Source organism: Moschus berezovskii, chromosome 10 (genome assembly GCF_049115385.1).
Source record: "Moschus berezovskii isolate FMDL1 chromosome 10, NW_MosBer_1.0, whole genome shotgun sequence".
Lineage (NCBI taxonomy): Eukaryota > Metazoa > Chordata > Mammalia > Artiodactyla > Moschidae > Moschus > Moschus berezovskii.
In genome coordinates this window covers 68,170,080-68,187,716 of record NC_142469.1, presented here as the reverse complement: position 1 = coordinate 68,187,716, position 17,637 = coordinate 68,170,080, and the positions used below count along the sequence as shown (strand labels likewise).

Here is a 17,637-nt window from a genome sequence, read left to right as displayed (position 1 = left end):
CCATGGGGTTGCAAAGAGTCAGACATGACTGAGCAACAGAACTGAACTGATCAAGGGTAAAAAGAAAAAGGTAAAATGTGAAATTAATCTTAGTGGTATATTTTATTTAACCCAATGCATCCAAAATGTTTTCAACATGTGGAACTCACATTAAATAAGAAGCTTTGGACTTCTCTGGTGGTTCAGACAGTAAAGAATCTGCCTGCAGTGTAGGAGACGTGGGTTCCATCTCTGGGTCTGGAAGATCCTCTGGAGAAGGAAATGGCAGCCCACTCCAGTATTCTTGCCTGAAGAATTCCATGGACAGAGGATCCTGGTGGGCTACAGTCCATGGGTCACAAAGAGTTGGACACAACTGAGTGACTAACACACGTGAAACTAACCATACTTCAAGTGCTTAATAGCTGCATGCGGCTAGCAGCTATCACATTAGATATCACAGGTCTGGAGTTGCTTTTAATCGTTTTGGTAGATCATCTCCCTAACCTACCATCTGCCTGCTTTCCCCAACTGATTCCAACTAATCAAAGCACTAGTAATGAAGAGAACATTGAATTCAGTTCAGTTGCTCAGTCGTGTCCGACTCTTTGTGACCCCATGAATCACAGCATGCCAGGCCTCCCTGTCCATCACCAACTCCCGGAGTTCACTCAAACTCACCTCCATTGAGTCGGTGATGCCATCCAGCCATCTCATTCTCGTTGTCCCCTTCTCCTCCTGCCCCCAATCCCTCCCAGCATCAGAGTCTTTTCCAGTGAGTCAACTCTTCGCATGAGGTGGCCAAAGTATTGGAGCTTCAGCTTTAGCATCAGTCCTTCCAATGAACACCCAGGATTGATCTCCTTTAGAATGGACAGGTTGGATCTCCTTGTAGTCCAAGGGACTATCAAGAGTCTTCTCCAACACCACAGTTCAAAAGCATCAATTCTTCGGTGATCAGCTTTCTTCACAGTCCAACTCTCACATCCATACATGACCACGGGAAAAACCATAGCCTTGACTAGTCGGACCTTGGTTGAATTAGGAGTTAGTAAACCAAGATTAGTATCAGAGCTATATTTGGTTAAGTAGTTAATCCTTCTAAGGCTCATTATTTAATCTGTAAGATGGGAAGAAGGAAGTGGAAGAGTAAAGTGGAGGAAGATGCCTCTATCATAGAATTGTTCCAAAAATTAAATGAAAGAAAACGTGCATGTAAAGTATTTAACATAGTGCCTGGCACAAAATTTAAGCCTGTAATAAATATTAATTATTGTTATCATTACTTAGTATAATGACTCTTTGCCATATATTATTAATTATACTTCCAGATAATTCATTGGCTTAATTAGCTCATAGGCTGCTTATTCAATTTTTATTTTTCTCTCATCACTTAAAGCATGAAGCAAATAAAAGATACACACATGGATGAGAGAGGTGGAAGCTTTACTGAATGTCTATGATACTCCACGGAGAAGGCAATGGCAAGCCACTCCAGTACTATTGCCTAGAAAATCCCATGGATGGAGGAGCCTGGTAGGCTGCAGTCCGCGGGGTCGCTAAGGGTCAGACACGACTGAGCTACTTCACTTTCCCTTTTCACTTTCCACTTTCACACAGTGGAGAAGGAAATGGCAACCCACTCCAGTGTTCTTGCCTGGAGAATCCCAGGGACGGGGGAGCCTGGTGGGCTTCCGTCTATGGGGTCACACGGAGTCGGACACGACTGAAGTGACTTAGCAGCAGCAGCATGATACTCCAGGCATTTGAAAGACTTTGCATATATTCTATCACTAAATTGTCATAACAACTCTATCAGGTGCTTATTTATAATCCTATTTTGCATATAAGGAAATGGAGGCCCTTATGTTTTAAATAAACTGTCCAGGTGTGAAGAATTTGTAGCTGAACCTATGTTTCTCAGACTCCAGAGTTTCCGCCTTTGGACTTTATACTCTTTTTTAAGGATGAACAATAACTAGGATAAAGCCATTTTGCATTTTATAGTATATTCAAGTCTTCCAGCCTCTTACAAGCACCAATTAAGGCATTTTGCCAGCAGTAATTAAGACTACCTCCTACTAAATCACTCTTTCCTATCCTAGCCCATCTAGGTAAATCTGCCTACTGGCATGTCCTCAAGGATGAAAATGTTAGCATTTGGAAGAGCTATAATGCTTTCTCAGTAAAGACAAAGAATCATGGACCTTATTTCAATAATGCAAAACATGCATGCCTGTGATTTACTCTATATTAAGATCATCACATATGTGATCACAATTTCCCATTTTAATGTGACCAAGCACTTTCATGAAAACAAACTAGCTTGTTAAAATCAGAGGCAGGGCATGGCATGGTTATGAAATACAGAGTAATTTCCATCCAATGTAAGCCAACTTTATAATTAAAGAATGTAGTTTAAAATATACATGGATTTTGTGCAGTTCAAGAATCTTAGTAATGTCAAAATACCACTGTGCTCAGGCTATTTTAACAGTTAATGGCATCGTGGCAGGAAGATTGTTCTCTGCATTTTTGGTAATTCTTTCCTTTATTTCTACATTTGGATTATTACAGTAATTTCCACCTGATTATTTTTTTGCAATGAGAGTGTTCTTTGAGAGTTCATTAGTAATATGGCTTAGGCTTTGTGGGGGATGCAGCTACCATTAATTTTGCTTTTGTTTGCTACTGGGAAAATCATAATTGCAAATTTTCAGCAAGATGCGTAGATGCACCTATTAAATAAGCAGTTGGCTTTTATTACTATTATACTAAAAGAATGACTGAATGATATTTAAGGTGATTTTCCTAGAATTTTGCTTTTTTTTAAAAAATAAGCAACATATTCTAATTTAGGCTGTCATGCCCTTATGCAAGGATGTGCAGTTGCTCAGTCATGTCCAACTCTTTGTGACCCTATGGGCTGTAGCCCACCAAGTCCCCTGTCCATGGGATTCTCCAGGCAAAAATACTGGAGTGGGTTGCCATTTCCTCCTCCAGGGGATCTTCCGGATCCAGGTATCAAACTTGTGTCTCCAGCATCTCCTGCACTGACAGGTGGATTCTTTACCACTGAGCCATCTGGAAAGTCCTCTATAATAACAATAATAAAAAATACTTGAATACATTGAATCTTATTATTTTTTAAAAATTTCAGTTTTTTAGAATAATATCACCTGTTCTTTTTTTCCATCTCTATGTACACCCACTTCTCCATCTACCATCTCCAAACTTATATATCAACCAGCAGCCTATAGTATCATCAAGAAATTTTCATGGGTTTAGCAGCATAGAATTTTTTAAAAAGTCTATTCAGAGTCCGTATTTTTGCTTCTATAACCATTAAGAGTATAAAATATCCATCTTCTGCTTAGGATGAGCATGGAGTAAGTCTTCAAAACAAGACTTCAAATAGTCTTTTCTATATCAATATAATTTAATAACAGTATTTTAATCTTCATTGCCCCACTGAGGACCTTCTTTGTTTTAGAATGATACTTAAGTAATTTAGATATTTGTCACTGTTGATTCTGGAGTCTAAATCCTTGTAGCATCTTGGAGGGGGTGTGGTGGGAAGGCATTATACAGTATTAGATTCCTGCATGATGTCATATCCAGGAAGGCAGAAATCCTCTAAAAGCATCAGAAACACTGCTGCTCCCATTGTAGTTACAGACTGTATCAGCCCACCAGGCTCCTTTTCTAGATTCTAAGTTTGTAAATGCTTTAAGGAAACAATGCCAAGTTCATCATGTCTAGATTGATAAGCATTCAGTATATTAAATATAGGAGCTCTAGGCCAATTCTTCATCTGCTTCGCTAACCTCATAAAAGAGCATTGTGAATGGTTCAAGAGAAGGAAGGTGCCAGTGGATATATTTGTTATGTTCCATTCATTTCTGGGAACAAGTCTGGTTTGTCTTAATTTGATCAAGAAAAATAACTTGCTCATGTATTTCTCTGTAGTAGGGAAATTTTTAACTGCATTACGTCTAAGGCATGTCCTTCATACACACGGCAGATCTCATGTGCCAACATTACAACTAGATGCATGTTTCTGTTACAGTTGAATGGGCAATTGAGTCTTTTCTCACTCTTGCCCAACCAGTTGAGCTTTGAAATTATTAAAGTAGTTTGGTTACTTATTGCATCATCTTCCACAACAAAGTCAAAGATTGACTTAATTATCCTGATGATTCAGGCAAAAATACCAAATTCTTCTTCCTTGTGTTAATGTTCTCTTTCTCATATATTAATATAAAAGAAAATTCCATTATGCTGGTAATGCTCGGTTGGTTCTGAAAGCTTTAGCTTTTCTTGTATTTTGTAATATACAGCAGAAGTTATTAAATGCACCCTTTTCTCTGGTCTGTTCTTACTAATGAGTGATAGATTTTTTTATAAAAGTATCAATTATGAACTAAATAGCATTAGGATATTTATAAGGCTATATTTCAGTTCAAATTTAACCTTTATATATGCCTACTTATTTAACTTTTGAAGTCTTATTAAAACATAAAGAATTTAGGGCTCAAGAAATGATGCATTTAAACAACATCAAATTAAGCACTCACTATTAGGTGACAACGCTAGAAGGAAAGCCTATCACAAAAGCAAATTAATGATACAAATGAACTGATTCCTTAGATTTGCTGACTTTATAACCAATTCCATTAATCATTTAATTTTGCTCTTATATTGTGATGTTTCCTCCTACCAAGTGCCTTTGCATTTGTGGAGGGAGAGGTGCCTGGTGTGGGGGGAGATACCTTTTCTATATAAGCTGTAAAGAGCATAATTGAAGCAGCCATCTCTTAGAATCTGCAGCTTTTTGATTTAATAGAAGCCATGGTCCATATACAAAATACTCCATAAGACTGTCTTTCTCTGGTGTATGAGATTTGATCAATAAAGGTCAAAAGCAATATGCAGAACCCAGCAGGCAGGTTATCTTTACAGGTCATTGTCAAGGACAGCAATAACTTAAAATGTGCAACATGTTATCCAATGGAGCAACACACCTTTCAGTTTATTCATTCATCTTTCAATAACAAAAAAAGTATCTTCTCTTTGAATCCATAAACAGACAAAAGAAGTACAACTAAAAATCAAGTCTTGTTTCCCCAGGCTCAAATCTCAAAGTGATTGGGTGACTAGGGTGATTAAATGCACGACAGTGAAAATTCCAATTCCCAAATATTTTTCAATCAGAAACATTATGTGCCAGGCATCATTCTAAGGCTATGTACTATTTTTGTTTAATATCTACATAAATTAGGTGTTATTACAATTCCCACTCTACATATGAGAAAACTGAGGCTTGGAGAAGTGAAATGTTTTTGCCCAGGGTTTCCTACTAGAAAGGGTGGAATTGGAACTTCAACCCAGGACTTGCCTAAGTCAACACCTCTGCTCTCAACTTTGAGGTGCAGAAACCATTTAATAAGACATTCTTCTTTCCATTTCTAAGGAAAAGAAAAGAACTAACTTTGAGAAAGGAGGTAATAAATACAGTACTTAATAATTTTACAAAATGAACAACTAAAATCAGAAAGAAAGATCTACTGACAGTAAAAAAGTTGCCCACAGCACTTGCAAATCATCCTTATCCCACGGGTTTTAGGGACAAAGTATAACAATTAACTATAAGCAATAAATCTCAGCCCTGGATTAGCACCTTATTTGCAGTGGCTGTTGGCAAGTAATAAATAAAATCTAACTTGTCTTTGCCATTATTAAAAAAAAAAAACTTACATAGACCTTTATTTCCTCCAGTAGTCAATTATAAGGACTGTGGACGGTAATGACAGTTTCCACAACAGCTGCAAGGAGTGGATAGGGCACTTTCTTCATGTCTGAACGAGACATTATGGTTGTTAGTTGACAAAAGCTTGAAACATCCATTGCCCATACAGAGATATTCAGACTCAATGGAAATCACTCCACTTTCCACTGGAAGCAGAGTGGTTTTCTTAGGCCCAGAGAGAGACTGCCTTTCTGTGGTCAAGTTCTTAAGATCTCACCTGGAATCCAGGCAGAAGAAATCCTCAGAAGGACTCCAAACAGGGAGAGCATGTGACTGACTCCTGGCATTCAAAGGCACAGGCACAGAGCTGTGTTATATGCAAGGTGGCAGATGGATATAGTTATAGACCCTTTACATGCTTTGTGTAAGGCTTTTATTGGGCATGTGCTCTGTGCTAAACAATGTGTGTGCACATGCTGAGTCACTTGAGTCGTGTCCAATCTTTACAACCCTATGAATTGAAGCCTGCCAGCCGTCCCTGTCCATGGGATTCTCCAGGCAAGAATACTGGAGTAGGTTGCCATGCCCTACTTGGGATCTTCCTAACCCAGGGATCGAACCTGTATCTCTTAAAGTCTCCTGCCTTGGCCGGCGGGTTCTTTACCACTAGTGCCACCTGGGAATCCTGCTGAACACTGCAGATATTATATATCCATGTATCACACCTAGATAATGGATGTGGGTCAAGGAAACAAGGGAAACAATTCTCCCTTCCAACAAACCCTTCAAATAAGGTCCATTCATCTGCCCTTCCCCTCCCACAGAAGACAGTAGTGAGGAGGATATGAATACATGTAACAGGCAGATGGTACTTCATCATCAAACAGTACTGACTGGGGTAAATCCCTTTCCTACATGTGCTCTGAAGTTTTCTCCCTGAAGAGATGATATTCAATGCTGAATCATTCTATAGCAGTCTTTTTTGTGTCTAAACCCTTCAGATCATGAACACTTTGAGAGCAGAGTAGGGACTTGGAGTATATGGTCTTAAATGTCATCTGCCTGGCCCTGTGCCCAGCATTTAGTAAACAAGCATTTAGAATGTTTACTAAATCAATGTTGGCAATAGAGCAGGGCTATCCTAGCAGAATGACTTTTAACTGTGGCTAGTTTTCTTTGGCGTAAAGTCCGTTGATCATTAGGAAAGTAAACCTGAGTCTTGGTCTTATACAAACATCCATCTGAAAAGAACTGCCCAGATGTAAAAGTTACATGGAAGACATCAACAACAGTTTATCCCAGGATCTTTGATCTCAGTTTCAAACAGAAGTTATATTGATGGTAAGCGAAAGTTCTGGACAAAGGTCAGGTATTTACTTTTTATTTTGATCCTTGTTCAGCCTGGTGTATTATGAACCTCAATGTTTTGCCACATAAAAACGATATATAAGGAGATTTTTGTGAGATGCACAACTGTGAATGAATACTAATTATACATTGTTGATAGACCTTTAAAGACAATATATGAAACTATGATTATAATGAACATTTTCCTTTCCTCAAATGCATACTATTATGCACTGATTTTTTCCAAAGTGGTTTCTCCATGTGCAAGTGTGTTTTCAAAACAACTTGTCAAAAGAAGTTATGTGAAAATTCAGCCACTAGATGGAGTGGCTTTTATAAGCCCTCAGGAATCTATTTGTTATTCTGTTCAGTGGATATAGTTCTTGCTTTGGTTGAGCAACTTCTCCTGCTACAACATTTTATGCGTTTTACAACTGAATTAATTTAAACATAAATAAGAAAACATGTTAGAGAGGGTTAAAATGGGTTATTACTATTGCCTACAAAAACAAAATTTCTAATTATTTTTCTGAGGCAAAAGGGCATTGAGAAAATTTAATATATGATAAAAATTAATTGTTAAGTATTTGGAATTCTGCCTCAAGAAAGTAATTAAGAATGAGTAAAGGAAAGTAGTTATAGTGAAAACAAATGACATGTTTATGCCAAGAGATGCTAAAAGTAAGAAGGGAATATCTTGGGAGCCCAAAATCAATTCTAATAACAAACTCAACTCATTTCTATTTTATGAAACATTTGGCTTTCCAATTTTCAATTATGAAATCATCAACACAGGTCATAACTCTGTGATGAAAAAGAATGAAAAATTGTTTTCTATTCTTACAGAAGCTAAAATGGAATATTTCACAAGAGAAGTTAGTATCTGTTCAAACACTCATACAAATCAAGGATACAGTAGCTTTCTAAATAATTCAATTTCCTATCATTTTCTTGCTGGAATAATTTTAAACATTTTTATTGTTAAGTTCAGGGTTCCATTTAAACGTGATTTTAAAAACTAGGTACTTATATATCACCTACTTTAGTTGAAAATTACCTACTTTAATAAAAAAAATTTCAGTGTGTATGAACAACACATGATATAAGCAGGAAAAAAATATGCTTTCAAGATGCAAATTATAATGTACAAACAGAACTAGAAGAACTTGGTTTCAATAATGATGTAAAAATATGTTTTGGAAATATAACAAATTGTATGCAAGGTCAGAATTTTCATGCCATTGAAACCATGAAGTAGTTCTCTTATACTTATTTAAGAGCTTCATTTTGAATTAAGGTTTGTGTGATACAGCTATATGATTTTGAACAGAGTTGAGGGACTAAAAGCATTGAGAAAAATGACATGAAGACAAAGAACTGGGAAATAAGCTAGTTGAGCACAGACTGGACATCTCAGCATACATCTTGAAGAAGAGTCTGATAAATCACGTGTGGTTTGGAAGTGCACACCTAGTTAGTTATTTTATAGGTGTGATTTGGAAGTGAACACCTGGTTATTTTATAGGTTGTACATGTGAGCTCAGTCACTCAGTCATGTCTGATTCTTTGCTACCCTATGGACTGTAGCCCTCTAGGCTCCTCTGTCCATGAGATTTTTCTAAGCAAGAATACTGGAGTGAGCTGCCATTTCCTCATCCAGGGTATCTTCCCAACCCAGGGTCTCCTTCATCTCCTACATGGGCAGGCAGATTCTTTACCACTGAGCAGCCTGGGAAACAATTTTATAGGTCAATGGCTCTGAACGGATGCTCTTCAACCAGTAGCATCAGCATCACCTGGGAACTAGGGAGAAATGTAGTCTCAGGTCCAGTGTCAGACCTGCTGCTGCTGCTGCTAAGTCACTTCAGTCGTGTCCGACTCTGTGTGACCCCATAGAGGGAAGCCCACCAGGCTCCCCTGTCCCTGGGATTCTCCAGGCAAGAACGCTGGAGTGGGTTGCCATTTCCTTGACCTACAGAATCAAAAACTCTGTGTTTCTGAGTTGGGGCACTTCTGTGTCTTCACATGGCCTCCAGGAGAGTCTACGACACTCTGAGGTTTTAGAACCATTGTTAAAGATGATGGAGACCTGTGAAAAAGATTAGCTTAAGGAGGAAAATAGAGCTAACCTTTAAGAAGTATCGAGGTTAGATAGGAAGAAAGAATATTCTATGAGTACAGGTTTTTGATCATTGAAATGGATTGCGAAGGAAGCATAAAATAATATAAAATAATCTCCCACAGAAGATCTTTAAAACCAAGCTTTTTTTATTTGATTGAAATAGAACAATGTAGTCTAGCCTGAAAATGAGGGTAAAGAATGAAGAACCTCTCAAGGATTTTCAGTCTCTAAGCTTCTCTGCACTTTTTCATGAAACTTATTTGCTAGATCTTTTGTCCAGCAAAGAAAAGTGGCTTCAAGACATAACATGTACTTACCCAGCTGCAGACATAAATTAAAAACTGCATACCATTTTTTCTTAATTCTATTTACAAAGTCTAGGCAAATTTTGATAGGACTGCTAACCACGTCTTTCAACACCATTGTGAAGGAACTCACGACTACTGAGCATAAAAGAACAGGAAAAAATAAAAGTAACACTCCAGTTTATTTTCTTTTTAAGCTGCAAATATTTCTATTTGCTCTTCTTTTCCCCCAAACCATAAAATAATGTATCACAGAAGATGAACCCAGAAAATGACAAACTAAAATGGAAATTTTGCAGTAGGCCCAACCAATGCAAATCTATTGCAAATTATCTTACAGAACTACCCCGGTAATTATGCAATTTGCACTGCTTATAGCTGGCAGAGATCTTTCAAAAATACCTACAAGTTATAAATACATGGAAATATATCCCCAAGCTCTTAAATATATGACTCTAGGCAGACTGTCTCCTCTATAATTATTTCATCAATAAAAATGGATCATAGATTACTCATAATTAGTTTCCTTAGCCAAGGACTAAAATCATTCAAAGATTTCCCCCTTTTCTGGTGTGTATGAACTTAGATCTAATTTTCTAAAGTCATATTCCCACATAGGCAAAAATACAGAATTCTTTGGGCAATCATTTGCTTACTTTGGTTATGAGTTAAGTTGTTTAACTTTTTCAAGTCTTTTTTTATTTTTCTTCATGTGCATATCACTTGTTCCCCACAACTTGTACAAAAGCTAGAGAAAACATTTGGAAATTCTGGTAGTCATGCATTGAAATGAGTTGAAAATATGGTCCATTTAAGAAGTAATGCTGGAATAAACTAAAATACACAGATCACAGTGGTATTAAAATAAACTTCGCTTACAAAGGAATAAATCAAGTTGATTTAAATATAACTGAGTTAGAAGCAAACAAGAGTGACAAAGGCATAACACCTATGATATTGGTTCACTTGCTATATTAAAAACATCTTTTTTAGCCACCTAAGCAACAGAGTTGGCAGGAGGAGAAGGGGATGACAGAGAATGAGATGGCTGGATGGTATCACTGACTCGATGGACATGAGTTTGAGTGAACTCCGGGAGTTGGTGATGGACAGGGAGGCCTGGCGTGCTGTGATTCATGGGGTCACAAAGAGTTGGACACAACTGAGCGACTAAACTAAACTGAACTGAACTGAACCAACAGTTAGTCAGTCGCTCAGTCGTGTCTGACTCTTTGCAACCCCACAGACTCTAGCCCACCAGGCTCCTCTGTCCATGGGATTCTCCAGGCAAGAACACTGAAGTGGGTTGCTATGCCCTCCTCCAAGGAATCTTTCTGACCCAGGGATCGAACCTGGAGGTCTCCTGCATTGCAGGCAGATTCTTTACTATCTGAGTTACCAGGGAAGACCAACAGAAATAAAGGTTATAAAATTTCTTATTCAAATGTCTATATGTAAAAGTGGAAATTTGGTTTTATTTTAAGCATACTGGAATTTATAACCAATTTAAAGGTAAGACTCCTTTTAACTCAACTTACAGAACTCATATTGACTCCAGTTATCTCCTCTAAATATATGGCCTAAAGAATGGATAAACAAATGATAAAGGAAAGAGGGGGACCCTCCCATGTCAACATAAACTTTGAAAAACATTCTTTCCTAATTACATTTTATTTTAATTATATTTAAATATACTACTGACATACACAGTTTGTGAAAGCATTTGCCAGTATATTCAACTCCCACAACAGATTGCCTGGCACGTCTTTGAAAAATGCTTCTGCTTTTCTTTAAAAAGCAATAGCATAGAATTTGCGAGTGGGAATAAAAAAATAGATATTACACTGTTGAATTTTGGAAACTATGCTGTACTTTATCTCCTGAAGTGAAAAAAAAAATTTTAATGCTATTCAGAGTTGATAATGATGGTAAGGAATCATGCCAAAGGTATCCAATTTCTTTTCAACGAATCCAAACTCTAAACAATTAAAAATCCAAATCAAAGTGGAAAAATAAGACATTAGATAATAAAATATCATACTCCTAGGGGAAAATGATTTTCCATCTGTGTTAGAAGAAAAAGGAACTTAAATCCTTTCATTCAAAAATGCAAAATTTACTTTGAGAGGCTTATTCGAAATGAGACTATAATGCGATAATAGCACTGGGGGTAAAAAAAATGAGTTGTCAAAAAAAACAAAAAACACTAATTCCCATCTGACCAGTCTCAACTCACACGTTCACTAACAAAAGAAAACAAGCAAAGCAAAACTTTGAAAGCTTTCCTAAAGTGCAGGTGTGAACATTTCCCCAGCTGGGGCTAAAACGAAACTCATAGTATTTCAGTACAACTGCAATGACTCTGCCAGACCCATTTGCTCAGATTAGGGGAGTAAACAGTACTTTCCTCAAAAACCCATACTAATGCAACTCTGAACCTCAGAATTCCATGCTCCCTAAGTTATGAAATTAACCTGTCCAGTGAAATTTTCAAACTAGAGGAGATTCCAAAGTTATTCACCAATCATCTATATGAAAAGTACTTCAAATATATGGAAAGCAGCCATGAAAATTAGATCAAGAATATATTTGCCATCTCAGCTGCCCTAGGAAAACTGTTACAATGAAATGTACTTTATTTTTCATGAGGCACCCTGTTCAGTAAAGAAATATGACCCGGGAAACCTTTGTAGTAAATATTTTATGGTAAGAACTGGAGGTAATCACACTGATTACTTAAGGCAACGACTTTGACCTCTGATTACTGATATGTCATAGACATACCTATTATCCATGCAGGCCTGTTTGAGACAGAAGTTCATCTAACCTCAAATCATTTGAGGAGTACCAAGAGAAGCACTGGAAAACCACTAAAACAGCCTTCCCCTTTGCTCCACACAAATTTCCCATACTTTTAACTTACTTGTAATAGCATTATAATGTGTTTATCCAAGAAATATAACTATATTAACATGCATCTTGTGACATAGTGATAACTTTGTGTGTGTATGTGCATGCTCAGCTGTGTCCAACTCTTTGCGACCCTGTGACTGTAGCCCACCAGGCTCCTCTGTCCATGGGATTCTCCAGGCAAGAATACTGCAGTGGGTTGCCATGCCTCTTCCTCCAGGGAATCTTCCCAACCCAGGGATGGAGCCCATGTCTCTTATGTTTCCTGCACTGGCAAGCAGGTTCTTTACCATAGCGCCACCTGAGAAGCCCATAATAACCTTGTGTATCTTCTCCCAACCTTCTTTCAAAGATTAATAAACAACCAGTGAAAGTTGTGTTAAACACAACAATCAGTGTTTATGAGAAAACTATAATTGAATGTGGTTCTGCCCATCCTGGCATCTTCGCAAGATTCTTAGAACACAGGAGACTGGAATAGATTTCCACTCTCCTGGAAAATAAGAATAGTCTTGTTTTGATTCAAGGTGGGTACTTCCTTTGGCTTTGAGTTGTCCATGTCCATCTGCACAGTTCCCTTGAATTTGGACATTTCCCCAAATTTGTAGTATTTAAAATCTGAATCATATGTTCAAATATATCAAGGCAACATGTCTCAATTTTTAATTTAGTTGTGATTATACATCCAGGAAAAAATTTTGTTCATATACACATATAAGGTATATTTATACATTCTGTCATCTTAAATTCTGCAATCTATAACTTGACATTACATATACTCTGGATGATATTTATTGTTTCTTTTAGTCCAGAAAATATCTGGGGGGAAAACTAAGTTGATCTGCAATATGTTATGAGGTTAACCCAATCTAACCTAAGAATACAGATTCGTGGATAAATGGTTATCAAAATATTAAACAGCAATTTAGTTACAAATTGCTGAACCTTCCAATCCCTCAAAAACAGGATTCATGTGGTTATACTGTAAAGTTAACATTATCATGAGAACAGGATTAGGAAAGAGCTGGAGACTCAGAGGGAAAACAGGAGGCTAAAATTTTACCAATACAATATATATCCACTGGTTTTGATTTCCTCATTAACTTTTCCACCAGCCTTCATCCATGAAAAAAAAAAACAAAACTCAGCAGAGTTTTCAGCCCCTCAAAATATAGATATGCAATATAGAAACCTGGACTTGGCATAGTTTTTCAAACAATGTTGGGTCCAGGTGATTTCAGAGTCAGAAACAGAATTATAAATAATTTAAGCCCAAAGGCTGGATTCACTCTAATTTGTTAGTTCAATTAGAAGATGATGAATACAAAAATAAAAGAGACAGGCTTACACTGGTGGTGACACAGCATCCCTTTTTGCAGGAATGAAAGCTCTCATCTGTGTGCTTCACGCAACTGAGCTAACATCATTACCCCAAGAATAACAGGCAGCAAACTAACAGACAGGCTCCATCTTCCTAACCAAATTCAAGATGCTATAACCAAATCTTGTTTTACTCATCATGTGTTGTTAGGTATTTCCAAGCTTGATTTATTACTCTCTTTTGCAGCATTCCTGGAGAGCTAATTATGGGAAATAATCCTTTTCCTTATTAGGCCAACTGTTTTCTGGGAAGAAACATTTGGTAAGCCTGGTGAACTACAAACTGCTATAAGAAGTTCCATTTCATAACAGTTTATTCTGATAAGCTGAGTATTCCAATTCTAATTCCACCTAATAGGCAAGACAACATCGGAGCCTGTCTAAATTTTCTGGTGGTGAATATTAGTTCCGAGTAAAAGCAAAGAAGTATGTCACACAATTGTTTTGAAAGAGTTTTTCAGGCTTTGCCTTAGTAATTTAATAAGCTGACACCGCATACGAAACACATATCAGCACAACCACTGGGACTGCTGCTTTCTTGAGAAAAGAGGTAACCCGATTCAAGGAGTTTTCTTTTGGAAAAGGCTATTATGACAAGCCACAAATATAGTGGTTCTTCTGCAGAATTTCATTCCCAGCAGTTTTGTCTTGGTAACATTTAACAATTTCACTATTTTAACATTTTGAAATGCCAAAAAGAACACAGTGATCCTACAGCTAGGCTTATTAGAGAAGAACAATCTCACAGGCGAGACAGGGAGGCACATGGTCCACTGGGAAAAGGGTAACAGAAAAAGACAGAAAACAGTAGATAACAAACAAAGCCGAACACTACTCCAATGTAAGATGGGACTTTTCTTTCACCAGAAGGTGAATCTTCTCTCTCCAAAGTGAAAAAGTCATTTATAGCTTCTTTTAAGGGACAGGGCATAACATTCTTTTTAATATGCATATATACTGATGCTATCTATTAAAAGGGGAGATATGAATATAATGTGCCTTTTAACCATGAGTATGAAAGCATTGTAATTTTCTTTCTGAAAGGTCAGACCCAAGCATTACTCCACTGTGGCATTATTTTACCCCAGAGAGGCTTAAGAACACAAGGAAACCTTTTCCGGTCAAACACTTGATACCTACCTGAGCCAAGACTGCTCCTTGCCTGGAGTAGGAGACATCATTAGAATAAAAAGAGTTCGTTTACAGTAAGTTCTCTTGATAACCTAAAATAGTTTTTAAAAACCATATCCAAATGTCTTGCCTAACTGTGGTAACTGTTATTGCACCAATGGTAACTGCCTGCAGTATGCAATGTTTAAAATTCTGGAGATGCATGGATTCTGTTCATGTATAGGTAATCAGAAAATAATCTGTATCACTTAAGATACTATGCGTAGCCCTTCTGAGAACATCGCTCCTAAATGAGTTAGAGAACAGAGGAGGGGCAAGGAGTACCAGGGGGAAAAAGGACAGAGAAAAAATATCAATCAGTGTATCTTCTCCTGCAAACTGTCAGCAGGGGGGGATTAGAAAAACAACACTTTAAATCAGATAAAGTCCAAGAGGAACCTTAAAGGTTGGTTGCTCTGAGCTTCTCAGGATTCTGTAAAATAGATTGATGGCAGTGGTCACCCATTGATACTCAGTGTCCACTGAGTTTCCCCAGAGAAATTGCATTTCCCCTATTGTTCAAAAGATATTAACTTGGTAATAAAAATGAGAAGAAGTTATGGAGCCCACTGAGCTATATTTCAACACCTTTAAAACAAGCAGATCTGTTCTAATCTCTTATTGGATTAAATGCCCGAGGAGGCTAATACGTGAAGAAAGCAACAACAAAGGCAAGAACAGCACTTATCTGAAGGAAAATAAAAAAGATGCGAGACAAAATAACAAATAGGTGACTCAGTTTTTTCTTATCTGTTCAACTGAAAACTAAAATCAGAAATATTCATGATGCTTTTAAACTTTCAAATGACCAAATGACAGTTTCTCACGTCTGTCACAGCAAACACATTCTCATTCACAGGAGCTGATCATTTGTGATTGTGAGCCTTGGCAAGAGACGTCTTTTAAACAGACAATATCAACTTTTTTTCATCTAATGGCTACTTCTGAATTCAATGGTTCCATCACCATTCAAATTTAGATATCAGTTAAATGCTAATTTCTTTTCCCTCAAAGAAAAGTGGTTCCTGAAGCTATATTTTTATATGCAAAAGTTTATTACTTGATATACATTTCTTTATATGACATTTAATAATCTGACTTTGGACAGCTTCTAGGTTTGGTGCAGAAATCGACGTATTTCTTCAGGAAGACTCAGCTGCTGATAGGGTTTAGAGACATTAAGCACCAACTCAAGCGCCCGTTTTTCAAACATGCACAATTACACATTTTCCACAAACAGACATCAGTGCATACAGACAGCCAGGTGCTCACACATTCAATAACTAGTAAATGGTAGAAACCTCCAGAAGTAGCACAGACCACAGTTAACAGGCTGGGGCTCTACGGCTTAGTAAACACCAGTGCACAATTCGGTCACACGGAATAACTCCACGAAGGACACTTGGGAACCACACTGGTCAGCACCCGAGGGGGCGGGAGGCGGAAAAAGTATTTACAAATGCAACTCTACCAGGTCTTACCCTTCGCATCCCCCGGTCCTCGCGGGAGAAGCTCCCTCGGCACCTCTCGCCCAGCGCAGGGGCTGCTTCTCTGCTTGAACGAAACGTCCCCCCACCTGACTCTACGGAGAGCTCTGCCGGGAACCGAGGCGCCCCGCCCGGGCCAGGGGAAGGCACTGGCGCCGCGGGAGCTGAGAAAGAGGCGGAGGCGGAAAAGAAGTGGAGAAGGAAGGGGTGGCCGAGGGAGTCGCGAGAGGGAGGCGGCGCCGGCGCGGGGATGCGGGCGAGGAGGGGTGGGGTGGAGCGGGGTGTGCCTCCGTCGGTCGGTCAAGAAGTCAGTCGGTCCGCTCAGCCCGCGCGCCGGCGTCCCCTGCCTCCAGCGCCCGCCCGCGACGGCGATCGGGACTGGCGCCCCCTGCGCTCGCGAGCCTGGCCCCTCGCCGGGGCTCCTCGCTGGGTTCTCCCGCTCGCCCCGCCTGGCCCGGCGTGGGGCCGCCCGTTTCCGCCAGTCCCGGCGCCTGTCGCCTCGCCCGGCGCGCGCGGTCCCCGACTCTCCCTGCGCTCGCGCTCTGGCTCCCTCTCGCTCCGGTCCCATTTATGAAGCGCGGTCCCATCACGTGTTAATGAGCCTTTGTCCTGCCCTGGCAGCGGCGGCGGCACAGACCCCGCCGAGGGAACTGAGCGGGGAGGGACCGGCGCGCGGCGCCCGCGGCTCCAAACTTTGCTGGCGCGAGGGGACCCGCCGCTGGCGCCGGCCCCGGGGCCAGAGGGGACGAGCCTCTCTGGCCCGCGTCACCTACTTCTCTTCCTCCTCCTCTGCCGCCGCCGCGTTCCCCGGGGGGCCCACTGCCATGAGCTGGCACTCTCACACTCTGGCCGAGCCAAGAAAGGGCTCGTGCCTGCACCGTCCCCGAACTCGGGGCCATGAATCACGCGCGCCCAGCCCGCGCTCAGCGACAACACCTTGCGCGGGGGTCACGTCTGGGCCAGAGGGCTGAGCCGGAAGGGAAGGGGGAGAGGAGAGGGGAGACTTGGCGGCGGCGAGCCCGGCCCTGGGGGTGCGGCCTCGAGCCCCACCCAGACCCCCCCTCCCAGTTCCGGGCCGCCTCCGCGGCAGGCGGCCACTAGCCGGGCCCGGGGTCAGGCGAAGCCCGGGGACCGCGCCGCGCAGCCCCCGAGTCCCCGTGCTACCTGGCAGAGGCCACGCGGCCACCT

General features: G+C 39.9%; 1 protein-coding gene across 1 annotated transcript in view; it reads right to left on the bottom strand.

The window, feature by feature from the left end:
• CNR1 (cannabinoid receptor 1) overlaps positions 1-16,583 on the bottom strand; it is a 30,910-nt gene extending 14,327 nt beyond the window's left edge. The window contains exon 1 of the mRNA XM_055433441.2: positions 16,444-16,583. The gene's annotated coding sequence lies outside the window, so the exon portion shown is untranslated. The remainder of the gene's footprint in view (positions 1-16,443) is intronic.
• Positions 16,584-17,637: the final 1,054 nt, after the last annotated feature.